The sequence below is a fragment of the Pongo pygmaeus genome, chromosome 3 (assembly GCF_028885625.2).
Source record: "Pongo pygmaeus isolate AG05252 chromosome 3, NHGRI_mPonPyg2-v2.0_pri, whole genome shotgun sequence".
Classification (NCBI taxonomy): domain Eukaryota; kingdom Metazoa; phylum Chordata; class Mammalia; order Primates; family Hominidae; genus Pongo; species Pongo pygmaeus.
This window is the reverse complement of record NC_072376.2, coordinates 197,253,853-197,273,649: the sequence shown is the minus strand read 5'-3', so window position 1 is coordinate 197,273,649 and position 19,797 is coordinate 197,253,853. Positions and strand designations below refer to the sequence as shown.

General features: G+C 42.3%; 1 protein-coding gene across 2 annotated transcripts in view; it reads right to left on the bottom strand.

Annotated features, from left to right (window-relative positions):
• STOX2 (storkhead box 2) overlaps positions 1–19,797 on the bottom strand; it is a 171,514-nt gene that overhangs the window by 118,941 nt on the left and 32,776 nt on the right. The window lies entirely within an intron of this gene.

Here is a 19,797-nt window from a genome sequence, read left to right as displayed (position 1 = left end):
AAAGCTAGCTGTATAAAGCAGGGATCCCCAATTCCCAGGCCATGAACTGCTTGGATATTTACGTACCCCACGGATATTTACGGACCCCATGCAGCTTCTAGTCCGTGGCCCGTTAGGAACCAGGCAGCACAGCAGGAAGTGGGTGGTGAAGCTTCATCTGTATTTACAACAGCTCTCCACTGCTTGCTGGCATTACCTCCTGAGCTCAGCCTCCTGTCAGATCAGTGGCCGCATTCGATTCTCATAGGAGTGCGAACCCTATTGTGAACCATGCTTGGAGGGATCTGGGTTGCGTGCTCCTTACGAGAATCTAATGCCTGATGATCTGTCACTGTCTCCCATCACCTCCAGATGGGACTGTCTAGTTGCAGGAAAACAAGCTCAGGGGTCCCACTGATTCCACACTATGGTGAGTGTATATTTATTTCATTATACATTACAATGTAATAAAAAAAGAAATAAAGTGCACAGTAAATGTAATGCACTCAAATCATCCCAAAACCTTCTGCCCTCCAACCCCACCCCCACCCAGGTCCAAGGAACAACTGTCTTCCACGAAACTGGTCCCCAGTGTGAAAAAGGCTGGGGACCGCTGGTGTAAAGGACCATAAAGGTAATAACAAATTGTATTAATGAATGTAGGAGAACTGACATTTAGATATCTCAATTCAACAATTACTCAGTACCTCCCAAGAGCCAAAGGTGGTTATATGAATGATTATAATAGCTATGACTTAAAGCTAATGGTGACTGCTGTGGCAACTGTGATAGTCATTCATTCAGCAAACAATGACTGACTGTCTAGAATATGCAAGCCCTGGGATGGGTGCTAGGCAAACAGAACACCACACATGACCCCGCAGCAAACCGTCTAGTACGGAAGATAAACAGTAGGCAAATAAATGCAGAAATTGTGCTAAGTTCTATGAAGAACAATAATCTCTCTAAGAAATGACGGTTGAGCTAAGACCTATAGCATGAGGAGCCACTCAAGCAAAGAGTGGGGGAGATGGTGTTACAGAAAGGGGGAACAGTCTGTGCAAAGGCCCTGGGGTAGAAGGGATCTTGACTTCTGTTGGAGGAAGTGGAAAAAGGCCACTGTGGCTGAAATTGGAGCACAATAAGAGGGAGCTTTGTGATGAGGTCACGGAAGGATGCAGAGCCAGATCATGCTGGGACTTGCAGGCCATGGTAAAGGTTTTATATTCTATCCCAAGTGCAGTGTGAACCGCTGAAGAGTTTGGATCAAAGAAGCAATGATATTTTTAGAATTTCTATACAGAAGAAGAGGGAATCTGTTTGAAGGGAGAGATTGACTAAGAATTTTCTAGAAGTAAGTTTGAATCGCACTTGATTAAACTGAGAAAATATTAATTGTTCATATGAAAGAAGGGAGGTGAGTTGATGGACATTTGGGGAGAAGAACTATAGCTCCACTCAGCCATCTCCAAATGCAGACCTTGCAGAGGGGTGAATGATCCAGTGTTCGTGGCCAACTAGCCTGATGTAGAAGAATCAGGTGGTACATAGGCTGAGTTAGCTGAGTCGAATCAGATGGCAAAGTAGGTATGGGTGGTGAAGTAATTTATCCATCCAAATTGGGGACAATGCTGAATAGTGCTATGAAGGGAAGGCTTAAATCTAGCAAACAGCGTATTATGAAACCAGTCCAATCCGAAGAAAACGGAGTTCCCTGTTACTATAGCCGCTATTAAAATCAGACTCAGTCTGTCCATCTGTGTTATGATGGAAAGAGTCACTCTGGTCATATACAACCCCTATGTCCCTGGGCCCAGTTTCAGATCTCTAAACCTACCTCAGACAATCATGTATCTGGGTCATGAGTTGTCCATCAAGCAAGCTCAGTTTTGTAAGCCAGTATTCAATATTAGGAAACTTAGAATTAAATGATAAAGCAAATCGATTTTATAGCATTAGTATTCTTTAATCAGGCTTTTAAAATGTGTATATTTGGTATTTTCATATCAGACAGATTAGAGACACCAATTAGACAGATTTGCTTTGTGACTCTAATTCAAATGTATAATTGATTTTAGACTTGTAATCTTAAATTGAAAGGTATCAAATTTTGACTTGAAATCCTCTTCATTTAAAACTTTGGTTTATTAGCTTTGCTACAGTTGAATGAATTTAGAGTTAGAAGCATGTAAACTCCATGAGGATGAGGGATATTTTCTGTCTTATTCATTGTTGCTCATTGTTCTGTTTTGTTCAGAGCTATATCCCCAATGGCTAGCAATGGTTGGCACATATTTGATGACTACTGAAGCCCCAATAGAGTACTGGGGAAAATTTGGGTTGAAGCCTTCCTAGTCAGATATATTAACTACTTTTTAAAAATCAAGTATACCAAGTGTATGACATCAAAGACAAAAGCACAAAAGAAAAAACAGAAAAATTGACAATGAAATTTTTAAAATGTGTGCATCAGAAGACACTGTCAACAGAGGAAAGACAATCCACAGAATGGGAGAAAATATTTATAAAGCATATATCTGATAAGGGATTGATATCCAGAGTATGTAGAGAACTCCTAAATCTCAACAACAAAAAAACAAACAACTAGATTCAAAAATGGACAAAGGACTTGAGTAGAGATTTCTGCGAAGAACATATCCAAATGGCCAGTAAGCACATGAAAAGATACTCAGTATCACTAATCATTAGAGAAATGCAAATCAAAACTACAATGAGATACCAACTCACACCCATTAGGATGGCTACTATCAAAAAAAAAAAAAAAAAACCAAAAACCAGAAATTAACAAACGTTGGCAATTATGTGGAGAAACTGGAACCCTTGTGCACTGTTGGTAGGCAAGAAAAATGGTACAGCTACTGTGGAAAACAGTATGGCAACTCCTCAAAAACTTAAAAATAGAATTACCATATGATCCAGCAATTCCACTTCTAGATATACCTGAAGAAAACTGAAAGCAGGGACTCGAAGAGATATCTGGACCACCCCCATGTTCATAGCAAAATTATTCACAATAGTTAAAACATGGATGCAACCCAAGTACCCATTGAGGGATGAGTGGATAACAAAATGCAATATATACATATAATGGAATCTATTCAGCATTCTAAAGAAAGGAAATCTTGTCCAATGCTACGACAGGGATGAACCTTGAAAACAGAATGCTAAGTGAAAGAAGTCAGTCACAGAAAGAAAAATAATGCATAATTCCACTTATATAAAGTACTTAGAATAGTCAAAATCATAATGGCACAAAGGAGAATGGTGGTTGTCAGGGACTGGAGGAAAGGTGAAAAGAGGGGTTGTTGTTTGAGTTGTTGTTTAATTGGTAGAGAGTTTCCATTTTACAAAAGGAAAAGAATTACAGAGATAGATGGTGGTAATGGATGCATAACATTATATATATATATTTAACTTAACTGGACTATACACTTAAAAATGATTAAGATGGTAAATTTTATGTTATGTGTATTTTACCTCAATAAAAATAGTAATAAATTTTAAAAATTAAATAAACGAAATTTATAGATGCAATTTAAATGTTTAAGGGAATGTATTTAAAGATGTTTCTAAGTAGGGCTAATTGTTAAGTAAAAGGGATTTAGTCTTCCATTCGAGTTGATCAAATGATTTTCAAAGGCCCAAAGAGTTATGGTTTTTATTTTTTACTTAAAAATACAAAATTTACAAATAGAATAAATTGAATGTAAAACCTTAAGGAAATTTTGATTTTTCAATTTGCATCTCTAGTAAAGGAAAACTTGCAGTTTGAATTTTTGAACTTGTATCTCTAGTATATGGAACATTCATTAAAGACCTAAGCAGCTGAACACAATCTTTACTGTGGGCTGGAATCAACTTCCTCCAAACTCCTGTTAATGTTGATATTCTGACCTCCTCCCATGGATCACAAATTTTCCTAATGGCATCTAGAATGGTGAATACTTTCCAGAAAGTTTCCAATTTATTCTGCCCAGATCCATCAGAGGAATTATGATCTATGGCAGCTACAGCCTCATGAATTGTATTTCTTAAATAATAAGAAATACTTGAAAATCAAAATTACTCCTTAATCCATGGGCTACTGCAAAATGAACATTGTGTTATCAGGCATGAAAACAGCATTAATCTCCCTGTACATCTCCATCAGAGCTCTTCAGTGACCATTGTCACTGAAGTATATTGTCAATAAGCAGTAATACTTTGAAAGAAATCTTTTTTTCTGAGCAGCAGGTCTCAACAGTGGGCTTAAAATATTCAGTAAACCATGTTATAACCAGATGTGATGTTATCCAGGCTTTGTTGTTCCATTTGTAGAGCATAAGCAGAGTAGATTTAGAATTATTCTTAAAGGTCTTAAGTTTTTTGGTATAGTAAATGAGCATCGGCTTCAACTTAAAGTCATCAGCTCCATTAGCCCCTAGTAAGAGAGTTAGCCTGTCCTTTGAGGTGGTATCATTGAAGGCAGACATTGACATCTCCTCTCTACCTATGAAAGTCCTAGATGGCATCTCTTTCCAAAATAAGACTGTTCTGTCTACATTGAAAATACATTGTTTAGTATAGTCACCTTCATCAATGATCTGAGCTAGATCTTCGAGATAACTTACTGCAGTTTCTCCATCAGCACTTCCTGCTTCACCTTGCACTTTTATGTTATGGAGACAGCTCCTTTTCTTAAACCTTATGAACCAACCTCTGCTAGCTTCAAACTTTCCTTCTGCAGCTTCCTCATTTCTCTCAGCCTTCAGAGAATTGAAGCTAGTTAGGGCCTTGATCTGGATTAGGCTTTGGCTAATCCAGGGAATGTTGTAGTTGGCTTGGTCTTCCGTCCAGACCACTCAAATTTTCTCCATACCAGCAGTAAGTCTGTTTTGCTTTCTTATCATTCGTGTGTTCATTGGAGTAGCACTTCTAATTTCCTTCAACAACTTTTCGTGGCATTCATAACTTGGCTGACTTTGGCTCAAGAGACCTAGCTTTTAGCCTGTCTCAGCTTTGGACATGCCTTTCTCGCAAAGCCTAATCATTTCTAGCTTTTGGTTTCAAGTAAGAGACATGTGACTCTTCTTTCACTTGAAAATGTAGAGGCCATTGCAGGGTTATTAATTGGCCTAGTTTCAATACTGTTGTGTCTCAGGAAATAGGGGAGCCAGAGCAGAGGGAGAGAGAGAGGGGAATGGCCAGTCATTGGAACAGTCAGATCGCACACAACACTTATGGATCAAGTTTGCCATCTTATATGGGCACACTTCGTGGAGCCCCAAAACAATTACAATAATAACATCAAAGATCAACGATTACAGATGACCATAACACATATAACAAAAATGAACAAGTTTGAAATATTGAGAGAACTGCCACAATGTGACACAGAGACGTAATGTGAGTACATCCTGTTGGAAAAATGGCGCCCATAGACTTACTCACCACAGGGTTGACAGAAAACTTCAATTTGTAAAAAATGCAATATCTGCGAAGTGGACTAAAGCAAAGAGCAATGAAATAAGGTGTGCCCATAAACACATTTTTCTTCTTACTAATGTAGCTAACGATCTCGCCACTGCCAAATCCACTCAGGACGTTGCATTTGGTTTCATCCTTATTTGGTTTCATGCTTGCCACTGTTGCCCACTCTCTCCCCTTAAAACTCTTCCCTCCCTGTCATTTCATTGTCACTCTCTACAGGCTCTCTTCCTTATCTATGGCACCTCTGCCCATTCAGTACTGGGTGTTCTCTGGATTCCACTCAATCGCCCTTCTTGGCATTCAGAATTTCATCAGCTGAGTTCCTTCCACAACATTCACTACTTTATTTCAGCGCTTGCAAGTGAATGATTTCCAAATAACTCTCACCAACCCAGGCCTCTCTCCTGGATCTCCAAATTCTTACTTCCTACTGTCAACTGAATATCTTTTCTGAATGCTCCACGGACAATCAAAGTCAAGCTGCTCATTCCACAAAATGTATCATCTTTATGCCCAGTCTCCCAACCTCTGGGGTCTTAGCATACATTTCCAGTCATGGCAAATGGGAGTCCCACTGTCCAGTCTCCCAGGGCAAGAACCTGGGAGTCATTCTTAACCAACCACCTCCTCTTCACTGCTCTCCCCGCTTCAGCCCACACACATCGCTACACACAGTCCACCGCCATACTGTGTTTCTACAGCCTTCCTATCTCCTGAAGGCCCGAGTCAAGGCACTGGAGAAGGAGAGAGAGGGCAGAAACAGAAAATCGATGTCACCTGCCAAAGATACAGAAAATGTGACATTAAAAAATCCAATGAAATAAGACTACGCTACAAATTTAAATATTAAGAATTAAAATAAGATATATGATAAAATATACGTAATTGTATGCCTAATATATTTGTTAAAATGCTTACTTCAAAATAAGCTTTTCAATTAAGAAAAAGAACTTGAGAATCAGCAATTTGTTTCAATATTAAATAGTTAAGGCAAAAATCAGACTGCATAATAATATGATTATATGTTTCACTTTTTATGTTAACCAGCATGGAGAAGCCCCAATATGAATGCAGATGGAAATCATGAAAAATATTTAATGATCTTTTCTGATAAGGTTGGACACTGACAATGAGCTAGCCGACTTCTGTTCAATAAACCGTATTACTTGAAACGAACCTCGGGATCTGTTTTTATTCTGCATATGCTGTGTATTTACTAATGCATCTAAAGTGTATTACTGCCATCTTCTTTGGGAAAATATCTATGAGGCTCTTTTATCAAGCTTTCAAGCCTCTCCTCAAAATGGCTAAAATATTTTCAGCAACATCAGAAGAGTTCAGAATAAAGTTGCTCATTTCACTAAAAGAAACTAGCTCACCATGACCTCAGTGTCCAGCTCCTCATCCCCGATTTGCAGTCCCCTTTTTAAAACTATCTCATACTGAAACACCGTCTTTGCAAATTAGCATGTACAACAGCTACATCTGTTCATCTAAAGAACCTAAGGTTATACCCACAAGACTTCAAGTAAGCAAAGCTAGCACCAAAATACAGTCATCTACAAAGCCAGAAGCACCCAGGCAGGCTCCCACAGAGAACAGGCTTCCTCTAGAAAGACCTAATGTTTCTCTGAAACCCAAATAGACAAATAACGGGCTTTCTCCCATGAAAACCAAGAAGCTTTGGAATGAAACAATAGTTGATTTGAGTCACCAAACCTCTACAGGTTGAGGAAAAGAGTAGGAATTTAGTTGCCTGATTGACATGACTGACAATGTTAACAGTTCATGAAGTGAGTCTTTAGATTTTCCCTGTGCATCTCAGGCTTGCCCCAGGGAAACCGCAGTGGGTAACACTTGCTTCCACTGCCAAGCTTCAATAGGCAGAGCAAGTTCTCTACTGGACCACCCAAGACTCACCACAACGTCTTTGTGAACTGCTTCATGCAGCTCATATTTAACTAACCACCAAATGACAATATTGGTGGGTGCCTTGGATTATAGTGACTAGTACTAACATCGCTGTATTCAAAAAAGGTCAGCAAAAATGTAACTCTGGACATTTATAAAGTAAAATACATACCTTATCTTTATGTTGAACACCTCCTTAAAGTATTTTGTCAGAATTAATCAGTGGATTTTTTGTGAAGTAGAAAAGCTTTTCAAGGTTACTCCCCAACTCGTTACAAAATCGTGAAGATCAGATGAGCTGTAAATCCACTTAATGAGCACAGGTAAACTGCAGTAGGAAGAAATATACTAAATGGAAAAGATGGGGCTGGGTGATGGCTCACGCCTGTAATCCCAGCACTTTAGGAGGCCAAGGTGGGAGGATCACTTGAGCCCAGAAGTTTGAGAACAGCCTGGGCAACATAACAAGATCCCGTCTCTATGAAAAACTAAAAAATTAAAAAATTATCCGGGTATGGTGGGGTGCCCCTGTAGTCTCAGCTACTTGGGAGTCAGCCTAGGAGTACTGCTTGAGTCTGGGAGACGGAAGCTGCAGTGAGCTATGACTGCGCCACTATGCTCCAATCTCAGTGACAGCGTAAGATCTTGTTTCTATAAAAAGATAAACAAGGAAAAGACGACACGGAGCCACAGAGAATGGCCTGCACCTGATGATACTCCCACACATCCTTCTGTAACTCACTGCCACCAGACATATTTCGCCCAGCGCTGGTCCTGGTATCAGTTGTTAAGACTTTATTTATTTTGTACTTTCTACCTAAAAGATCAGTATAAACACCCAAGTTCTCGCATTTTCTCCTGATGACCCAGTGAGTCATCCAGGGCCCTTGTTACAATGTGCATCACACACCAAAGTATGCCTGGTCGTCAGCAAAGGTCATTTCTCATTGCAGGCCTCAGGAGCCGCCCCGTTGCTGTAAGCTGGCTAGCGCCTCCTTGGCCTCCTGGAAACTCTCACGTGTCCTGCTTGCAAGATTCAAACCCAGGTCAGTTCTCTGAAAGACTTTCCATCTTCTCCTTGTCTTTGCCCTCAAATATCCCTGCAGATTTAGAGGCCCTTGTCCTGTTTATATAACAACAGTGCCCTTCCTATCACCCTGCAGACCTCATTGTATTAATAATGCAACATAATACCCTACAAAAATGTCTGTCTGCTTCCCTGGCGGTGTACGACTGAAGAGTAGTGGCTGCTTTGTTCATCCAACAAATGTTTATTGAGCACTTGGCTATGTGCTAATAATGGTTCTAGGTACTGGGGTACAAAAATTCAAAAATAAAACAATAAAATAGCAACAAAAACAAAATCTTCTGTCATTAAGGAATCTGCCTCCTGAGGGCAGGAGACAACAGTAAACATATCAATTAGTGAATTTTGTCGTATATAAAATAGTGATGAATGGAAAAAAATAATGCAGGAGAGGAAGATTGAGACTGAGCGTTAGCGATGTAAAATGGGGTGGCCAGGAGAGATTTCACTTTATAATCATTTTATGCCTAGTGCCTTTCAAAAAATAGGCCCTCAATAAAGTGTGCCACAATGTGCTCATTTTAGGCCCTCTTCAGTGCTATGGTTCCCAGCAGAGGGGTATCAAATGGCTGTGGACTTCGGATCATAAAGGAACAAATATTGTATCTACTTCATGTCCTTCATATCCATTTGTAGATAAGAATTCTATCTAAGGAAAAACAAATAATGCCTTATGTTCGCATAGGACTTGACAATTTATTGAGCCTTATGCATAAGGCAGGCAAGGCAGGGGTTGCTATCATAAGAAAGGATGAAAAACTAAGGCTCAGAGACAGTCTGCGATTTGCCCACAGAGCCTGAGGAACCAGCATTCCATTCTCGACATCCTAGCCCACGACTGTACTCTCCTGCCTCACTCCATTGCCTCCATAATGCTTGGTGCGAGCAGTTACTGGATTTAGTGTTTTCTTACTGTTGTGTCATCCAAACAAAGTCCATATAAATCTTTGCATTGCTAGAATACCCCCCAAATTTTTAGGGTGTCTTACTAGTTTTTATGAATATACACGCACGCAAAATAGAGTACAAATGTATTCAGATGACTCAAATGACTTCCCCGCAGCTCGTTTATACAGATGGTGCAAGAGACCGAGAGAGTTAAATCCACAAACCTCCTTCACACTAATCAATCTTGAAAGTTTTCTTTTCTCAGTTCTGTTTGCAGGTCACCACAGAACTGCTTCCCAAGCCAGTGAAAAACCACACTATAACACAGATGGAGTTTAAAGGATGGATACTTTTTCCAACATGCGGCTTCCTGTAATTTAAGGGAATGTTATACACGAACAATTAAAATCATATATCAAAAAGGGAAGCAAAGCTCAAATAGTTTCCTGCTTTATCAAATTTCAATAACTGTTAAAAAAAAAAAAAAAAGGTCCCATATATTTAAATCCCAGACACTATTAAGAATAACTTTTTAACTCCAGCAAATTACAGGACTTTTATGTGATATCATTTAATAATTACTAATAACATTTCTAATGCTATATAGAATAAAAATACAGGGATGCTATTATTTAATAATTTCTGCTAAGTTCATCTGAAAGATTTTTTTAAATTTTGTTTCAATATTTAGCAGTTTAAGTAGCTAGGCTTATGGGTAATAATCTTACATCTTTCTATTATTTTTCATACGATATGTTAAAGGTGCTGTTTCAAGCACAGAGGATTAGCTATAATATAACTATAGTTTGCAGTAGCTTCCATTAGAGTTACCATGTCAGTTATTATTCAATTAGGATATTTTTAATATTTAAAATTTTTTTTTATTTTTTGGAGACAGAGTCTCACTCTGTTGGCCAGGCTGCAGTGCAGTGGCATGATCATGGCTCACTGCAGCATTGACCTCTGGGCTCAAGTGATCCTCTTGTCTCAGCCTCCTAAGTAGCTGGGAATACAGGTGCACACCAGCATGCCTGGCTAATTTTTGTATTTTTAGCAGAGGTGGGGTTTCGCCATGTTGCCCAAGCTAGTCTCAAATTCCTGGGCTCAAGGGATCCACCTGACTCAGCCTCCCAGAGCTAACTAGGATGTTTTTTAAAGTAAGAAGGATGCTACTAATTACACTAGAACAAAATGCTTAGACTAGTACCCTCCTGGACAAATGGGGACGCAAAGTCACTCTACTTTTTAGGGAAAGGAGGCTAGTTTTTTGTGTTTTGTTTTTAATGTACAATTTTGCTTTATAAGAGGAACAAATAAATCTAAGTGGGGAGACAAGAAAAATCACCTGCAGGATCAGACACTTTTATATGTAAAATAATAGAGTTCTCAGGTATCTCCATCTGCTCTTCTCTCACCCCGACTAGAAGGGTGAAGACTCAAGATCTGTTGCAAGTGTTTCCAGTAACAAAAACATGAAGTCCAGCATCACCTGCATCACCCAGACTTTTCCTCCCACAGGTCTCTGAAGAGACCACCGGCTTTGTCCAGTCCACCAAGCTAAGACGCTGGCCGCAAAGGGAATGGGCAAGTGCCAGCACTTCATGTGGAGCATGTTTCAGAACACAGACGAGGCTGTTAGGTCGGCTAACAGTCCACACTAGTCCCAGCCTACTGCAGGGTTTCCAGGTGATCGCTTCTGTCCCGCCAGGGAACTGCCACTTACCTGTGGCTGTGGCGTCTCAGTAGATACGAGCGGAAAATATCCTAGAAATGGGATAAGGCCTGACCAGAATTAGAAACCATGAGAAAGAACCAGAAGGCAATAAATTAAAGAGAGTGAGGGAGAGGGGGAAAAACAAAAAAGAGAAAGTTGGACCCAGAGATATGGTGGGACACATTTTGTTCCAAAATCTCAGAGCCTGGTTTCCAAAGGATATCTGATCTGGCTTTCTGGCCCTAGATACTCTGTGCTTACACATCACCATGTCCCTGGAGACAAGCCTCCTACAGACTTTTCCAGAGCCATGATACATTTTTAAACCTAAATTACTCAAGTTTTAGGTGTAAGGGAATCCATCCATGTTTGGTTGGACAAAGCAAGGTCTTCATGGAGTCACAACCTATATGCCAATTAGTAGGTAGCCGTTGCTCGTGTGATATCTTAAACTCAGATTCTGGAACAAGTGAAAAAAACTGCCTCGGAGGAGAGGTTAAGTATATCCTAAGAATGTATCGATTATGAGAAGAGTGTCCAGTTTGCTTTTCCATGTCACTACAGACTGTTGTCCCACACTGCCACAACCTCGGCAACTAAGATACACAGTTCAACAGAAAGTGTTTTGATGCCCTTGCCAGCGTGCATGCAAGAAGAATGTGAACGGGCCGGGCGCGGTGGCTCATGCCTGGAATCCCAGCACTTTGGGAAGCCGAAGCGGGCGGATCACGAGGTCAGGAGATCGAGACCATCCTGGCTAACACGGTGAAACCCCATCTCTACTAAAAATACAAAAAAATTAGCCAGGCGTGGTGGCGGGCACCTGTAGTCCCAGCTACTCAGGAGGCTGAGGCAGGAGAATGGCGTGAACCCTGGAGGCAGAGCTTGCAGTGAGCCGAGATCGCGCCACTGCACTCCAGCCTGGGCGACAGAGCGAGACTCCGTCTCAAAAAAATTACACCTGTGGAAGCAGGGCAGGCTCCGTACAGTGCCATGTGCAGCCTCAGGGTTTCCGAAGGTGGCTCACAGGCCCAGCATGGGAGACGAGGGGAGGACGGCCCTGAGCCATCTCGGAGGGACACAGTTCTCTTGACTACCTTTTCAGAATTTTGCTAAGACAAGGATTTGCTAAGACAAAACAAGGGTTTTACTAAAGCAGTATAGCTCAGGGGTTAAACATGAATGCTCTGGAATATCCCGAACAGTGTGTGAATCCCAGCACCTCTACTCCTATCGTGGAGAAGGCGGGCCTGTCCTATTGAGGCTCTTCTCAGTTCTTCCTCTGAAACACGGGGAAAACAAAAGCAACCATCTCTTCAAAGACCTTAGACTAGTGCCTGGCAATTCATTAATGCTCAGTAAATATTAGCTATTTCTAAACTAATACACTATACCTGGTTCAGGGCTAAGCACATAGACAAATTCTTTTTTTTAAAATTTTCATTTTATTTATTGACTATTTTTTTAAATGATGAATACTTCTGTTTTTCCAAAGGGTTTTCAGGAACAGGTGGTGTGTGGTGTGGTAAGTTTTTTAGTGGTGATTTGTGAGATTTTGGTGCATCTGTCACCTGAGCAGTATACACTGAACCCAATTTTTGGCCTTTTATCCCTCACCCCCTCCCACCCTTTCCCCCCAAATCCCCAAAGTCCAATGTATCATTCTTACACCTTTACATCCTCCTGGCTTAGCTCCTATTTATGAGTGAGAACATGCAATGTTTGGTTTTCCATTCCTGAGTTACTTCACTTAGAACAATAGTCTCCAATCTTAACCAGGTTGCTGCAAATGCCATTAATTCATTCCTTTTTATGGATGAGTAGTATTCCATCATACATATATATATATATATTCCATCATATATATATATTCCATCATATATATATATTCCATCATATATATATATTCCATCATATATATATATTCCATCATAGATATATATATTCCATCATAGATATATATATTCCATCATAGATATATATATATTCCATCATACACACACAAACACACATACACACACACACACACACCCCAGTTTCTTTATCCACTTGTTGATTAATGGGCATTTGGGCTGGTTCCATATTTTTGCAATTGCAAACTATGAGCACACAGACAAATTCTGACATGTGGTTAACCCCTAGACAGCTCAAAAAGTTGTGCCACATTGGATTATTATTATTTTTTATTTTCAGAGACAGGGTCTTGCTCTGTTGCCCAGGCTGGGGTGCAGTGGTGGGCTCATGGCTCACTGCAGCCTTGACTACCTGGGCTCAAGCAATCTTCCCACCTCAGGCTCCCAAGTAGCTAGGACTACAGGTGTGCACCACCATGCCCAGCTATTTTTTTAAATTTTTGTGTAGAGATGGGGTCTCCCTGTGTTACCCAGGCTGATCTCAAACTCCTGGCCTTGAGTGATCCTCCCACCTCGGCCTCCCAAAATGCTGGGATTACAGGCGAGAGCCACCGAAACCAGCCTTACTGAATAACAAGCTCTCTGTTTTTCTCTAATTCCATCTCTGCCTCTCTTCCTCCTCTTTCAATGATTACCCTTCCAAGCATTCTTAACTTTTATAAAATCTAAAATTGATCACTGTCTCCACCATTCTCCCAAATACAAAGACCTTAGACTGATTCAACTCTGTGCACAGACATTGGCTCACAGGTTTGAGTTGCTCAGTATTTTATTTGCTTCCCTCCCTTCTGCCCTCCATCATCCCTCCCTCCCGTCTTTCCTTCCTCCCTCCATTCCTCCCCCTCTCCTTCCCTCCCTCCCTCCCTCTCTCCTTCCCTCCCTCCTTTTCCTGTCCCTCTTTCTTCTGTTGCTGTTTTGTTTTTTTTTTTTGAGATGGAGTCTCACTCTGTCGCCCAGGTTGGAGTGCAGTGGGGCAACCTTGGCTCACTGCAGCCTCCACCTCCCGGGTTCAAGCAATTCTCCCGCCTCAGCCTCCCGGGTAGCTGGGACTACAGGTGCATGCTGCCACACCCAGCTAGTTTTGTATTTTTAGTAGAGACGTGATTTCACCATGTTGGCCAGGATGGTCCTGATCTCCTGACCTCGTGATCCGCCCACCTCGGCCTTTCAAAGGGCTGGGATTACAGGCGCCAGGCCCTGTTGCTGTTTTAAATAGTCAAACCTTGTTGAGTTTACCTGAGTTTACCGGTTTCCTTGTTCAGTATGAGCTGGCCAGTTCCCTCAGGTCTGAGTTGCTAGCTTAATGGTATGGGCAGGTGGATGGAGATAGATCTGTATTTTATGAGACTGAAGAGCGAAGAAATACTATGTAATATTTCAGCTGGAAATTAATTTTTTTCAAACCTAGAAGCTTCTCAGGCTGTACAGTCTGCCATGTTATGGGAAATAGAAGCAAGTAGCTCGCTTTTTCTTGTACGGCCTCTAAACAGCTACAATCCCTTAACAATCAATTATGAAATCCATCTTTTCATCAAAAGAAGAAAAAACAGAAAGTATTACCACAGAGAGAACAAAGGTTTCCAGCCATCCTTGAATATTCTCTCTGTCTCTCCATATATATATGGAAAGGAGGCAGGCGTAGAAAGAGGGGAGGTGGCCTGGTGTGCCTGGCCTCAGATTCAGGCCTGCCGTGCCCCAGCAGACCCCATTCAAGTCCCCGGCCAGGCCCTTTCAGGGCTGGGCCCTCTAAGTTGCTGCAGAAGAAGGGAAGGCCTCCTTCACGGAGGCTCAGGTCCGTCAAACTTTGCTAACTTCATGCTTTTGTTTTGACTGTCTGTTTGTTGAAGGTGATTGTACAGGTTGCAAGGGCTGCTGTAACAAAACACCACACACTGGCAGCTTACACAGCGGAAACTGTCTCACAGTTCTGGGGACCAGAAGTCTGTGATGAAGGTTAAGAGCAGGACTGTTTCCTCTGGGGGTGCTGCAGGAAGAGCCTGCCCCATGCCCTGTCCCTGGCCTCTGGGGCACGTTGGTGACCTCTGGCGTTCCTTGGTTCCTGCATTACCGTCCCTGTCTGTGCATTCTCCCTGTGTGCCTATCTGTGTCCCAGTTGCCCCTTTTTATAAGGACACCAGTCATGTTGGATGACGGCCCACCCTACTCCAGTACAACCTCCTCTTAACTAATTATATCGCCAACTACCCTATTTCCAAATAAGGTCCTATTTGGAGCTATAGGTGGTTAGGACTTCAACATATGAATCTGTGAGGGATGCAATTCAACCCAGATCAGTGTTGTTGAGGACAATCCTTTAACTCCCTCGGACTCATAAACCAAAGCCAAATTCATTAAGGAAAAAAAATAAACCAAGCAAAAGACAGTCCAATAATGCATCGAGAACATCTTTGGCAGTTCATCAAAGCAAACCTTCCCTTTTGGGTAACTGTGTTTTCCTGACAGAGGAAGAAGCCAACTTGTTTTCTGTGCTCCAAAGAAAGGCAGCATTTGCCCCCTTCCCCAGCACAGAGCCAAATCAGCCCAAGGAACAAGCGGTAAGTCAGCATAATTGCGGGTTTGAGCACCATCCAAAAGAATGAAGTGGGGGAAAGGGGTGGGGAAAAGGTAGCACTTGAGATGTTTAATGCTCATTAACAGGAGCAAGAGTCTGTCTCATTCCTGTGCAGACTGCAAACCTCTGGCTTCTGCTTTGCCAAGCCCCAGGGCCCAGAAATAAGCAAGTCAGAATAAGAAGTAACCACGGGATTGGCAAGGAGCAGGCAAGATAATTAATCCAGGTCCCAATTAGGTGGTGCTGCCTCAGTACCAGCCTCGAGCCCTCACTTGCAAAGGCCTCCTCCTCCAGCTCCTTCAAGGTCGGGAGGAAACAGGACATGGGCTCATGGTACCTGGGATCCAAGTGGCATGCCAGAGAGGTACAGAGTACAGAATGCAGAGCCAGCCTGCCTAGGTAAAATGCACTGGCCACTGACTAGCTGTGTGAGCATCCCTGGGCCTCAGTTTCCCCGGCTGTAAAACAGGGAAAATAATAGAACTCTCAATGCTGCTGTGAAACTTGAATAAGTGAATCCATGTGAACTGCTTAGAACAATGCCTGGTAAAGAGCATTATAAATGTTAGCTACTGTTAGTAATGCTTAGGCGAGGGGTCTAAGGAGGGGTTCTTGCTCAGAGCTTTGAACCTTCATCCATTGAAACATGAAGCTGTCTCAGGGGAATGAAAGATAATTGAAGGTCTCCAACACCATATTTTCCTCCCAGTAGGGTAGAAAGATACACATGGCCCTAAGATATTTGCCTATCATTCTACAGTATTAAAAAAGAGCATCAGGGCCAGGCGCAGTGGCTCACACCTGTAATCCCAACACTTTGGGAGGCCGAGGCAAGAGGATCACTTGAAGCTAAGAGCTTGAGACCAACCTAGGCAATAAAGTTGATATCCTGTCTCTACCAAAACAAAAAACAAAAACAAACAAACAAAATTAGCCGGGTATGGTGGTATACACTTATAGTCCCAGCTACTCAGGAGGCTGAAGCATGAGGACAGCTTGAGCCTACGAGTTCAAGGCTGCAGTGAGGTATGATTGCACCACTGCACCCCAACCTGGGCAACAAAGCAAGACTGTCTCAAAATAAAACAAAATAATAAATTTTTTAACAGCATCAGCTTTGGAGCATGGATGTAAGTCCTGGATCTAGCACTTATTAGAGGCATAACCTTGAGCGAAGTCCAAAATCTCTGCTAAGGTTTTATTCCCTCCAAGGCAAAATGGGAAACAGAGCTCTCTCCTAATGTTGTGTGAAGAGTAAATAAGAGCGTGCATGCAGGGCGCTCAGCAGGGGGTCTGCTAACGATGTGTAAGTGTCCATCATCAGTAGGAATATGTCTGATCCTAAAGGTGAAAGGCCTCCAGTAGCTCACACAGTACCTTTCGGACAATCAGGGGGAATAAAGAGTTTCCCTTCTAAGGAAACATTAATCTATCTCTCCAAATACTATAATCTCTCCAAATACTAAATCACTAAATTTATAACAGCCTAAGTTGATGGTGTCTCTGACAAATGGTTGTCCTCTTAGCTATGACGTCCGTGTGCAGGGAAGAAGTACATAATTTTTTTTTTTTTTTGAGGCAGAGTCTCACTCTTGTTGCCCAGGCTGGAGTGCAATGGCACAATCTTGGCTCACTGCAATCTCCATCTCCCTGGTTCAAGCGATTCTCCTGCCTCAGCCTCCCGAGTAACTGGGACTACAGGCATGCGCCACTACGCCAGGCTAATTTTTTTTTTTTTTGTATTTTTAGGAGAGACAGGGTTTCACGATTTTGGCCAGGTTGGTCTCGAACTCCTGACCTCAGGTAATCTTCCTGCTTCAGCCTCCCAAAGTGCTGGGATTACAGGCATGAGCCACCGTGCCCAGCCAGAAGAACGTAACTTTATGCAGTAGCACTGAGTTGATCCACCATGAAAAACAATCTCAAGATGGATAGGAACATAGCCTTCAAGAATCTGGCATTATTCTTTGTGTGTAGAAGGTATTGAATGCACATCTGTGGGAGGGAGGATGGGAAAAAAGATGGCGGAGTGGGGTTGTTTTTAAGGATTGCTTGCTCTATGTTCAACTAATGAGACGTCTGTGCTTGGGGAATGGCTGTTCAAAAAGAAAAGTGGTATTGCAGAGAAAGATGCTTAGAAGAAAAAGACCTGGTCTTTTTCTTACCACACTACTTAACCCACTACTACTTGCATCTTACTCCACTACTACTTGCTTGATTCCAGTCTGGCTGCCTTTCATTCTGCACCTGGACAGTGCCGGAACAGAATGCCAGGAGCTGCAGACACATGGTTATTGCTCAAACGGTAGCTTTTTTCCCCTTTCTCTTGTGTCCCCAAGTGTCCTCAATGGACTCACAGACACGCAGGCAGAATTTCTTCTCAGTCTGTGTTACTGAAAAATCCAGGTAGCCCCCTGCTTAGAAACATTCGATTGTCAAATTATCTCTTAGGTACAAGGACTGTCTCCAAGGAGGTCTTTCCTCATTCCCACCCTTTCTGTTGGGCAACCCTAGTGACCCTGATCTTGCATCTGCCTACACCATCCAGCAACCATCTGAACCTTCACCCTCTGGAGGACCCTTCTCAGAGCCCTCGTGTCCACCCTGTTATGTGGGCCTCCATCTCTGCAGACTCATAAGCTGGGGCCAGGAAAGGGTTCCCTCCCTCGGCCAACAGTTTCAGATAATGGGGCAATGAGATGCGTGTTGACACTGGAACTCCTATTTTTCCACGCAAACATTGTTATAGAGGGGACTAAGGTCCTCCACTGGTTTTGGGAATTTGGCTATTGGTCAATTGTCATCAATGAACTTTAAAAAAAAAAAAATTTAAAGAGGAGGTCCTGCAAAGCCCACAGTCAGAGCATTAAACACCAGTGTATTTAAGGAGCAGGACCTTGAATGAATGGACTATCAGTCAAGGGAGATACAGAAACTCTACTCATCCATCAGACTAGACATCCACATTGTTTAGCTTCCAGAAGCTGAGGCATTTCCTCTTTCTTCCTCAGCACCACTAACAAAGCAACTATGCGAGGGAGCCGGCACTCTGCACAGCCTCCACAGATGGAGGGGCCTCATTTGTCTCGCTGCACAGAACCAGAATCATCATCACTCAAATACGGCAAGGAGGCCACAGGCAGGAGGCAGTGACCACGAAATGCAGGCCTTCGGACATCTGAGTGTTCAGCCCTACAAAACAGCTGTTCCCGCTCTCAGACTGATCAGCTACATAAGTCCTCTGTCTCTGTTGCTCTCTCTATATTTTTTCTGAAACACTTGTCCTTCTTGGACCAGCCAAACCCAATGTCAGAGAAAGGGTAAAACAAATACACACCAACAACAAACAGTATGAAAGGTGAAGAAAAAAGGAGCTTCTCCAAATTCTGAAAGGTGGGTGGGGGGTGGGGGGCGACTATACTGTGATGGAGGAGTAGGAGGAAACATTTTAAGCAAGTCACAAGGTGCGTCTGTGGCCCCAATTACCAGAGGACACGGGTTTTTATTATGCCCTGGAAGTCAGTCTGACCTAGATACAGCAAGCCTTAAACTAGTTTCAGCTCACACGTCTCTGCGCTGTTAGGTTTGGGATGTGTGGCGACAGGGATGCGATGCCCAGGCACACAGCTGTGCTTGGCTGGTTTGTTTTCTTCTTTTCTCCCAGTTGGCTCGTTCACCAAGGTTTACTTTCAAGACTGCTGCTCTCAGGAAAATCCTGCTTCTGGATTCTCACTCCCAGGACCCCACTCTCCCTAACGTTTCTCTAAGGCAGACAATCTGGTTTCAGCCAGCTTGACAAACTTGTAGCTTTCTCATCACAACAGACAAGTGATGAGGACATTTCTGTTTTGTACCCTATATTCTGCAACACAAAATGTCACGCCAACCTAAACGTATGAATGGGATGGGATATTCATTCAACACCTGCTCGCGGCTTCTATCACTAAAGAAATGTAAAAGGAGAAGTCAAAGAAATGAGAAACGCCTTCACAAAAGGATCCCATAAACGGATAAACCTGTCTCCTCTAAAATGCTTCCCTGGAATATAGTTTGTAGTGAATAGGACATGTATCTAACCATAAATTATTTTATTTTTTCTTCTTTTTAAAATAGAGACAGGGTCTCACCATGTTGCCCAAGCTGGTCACGAACTCCTGAGCTCAAGCGATCCACCCGCCTCAGCCTCCCAAACCAATAAAATATTTTCTATCTCGTGCTACTAAACTGGACCCTAGGAGCTCAA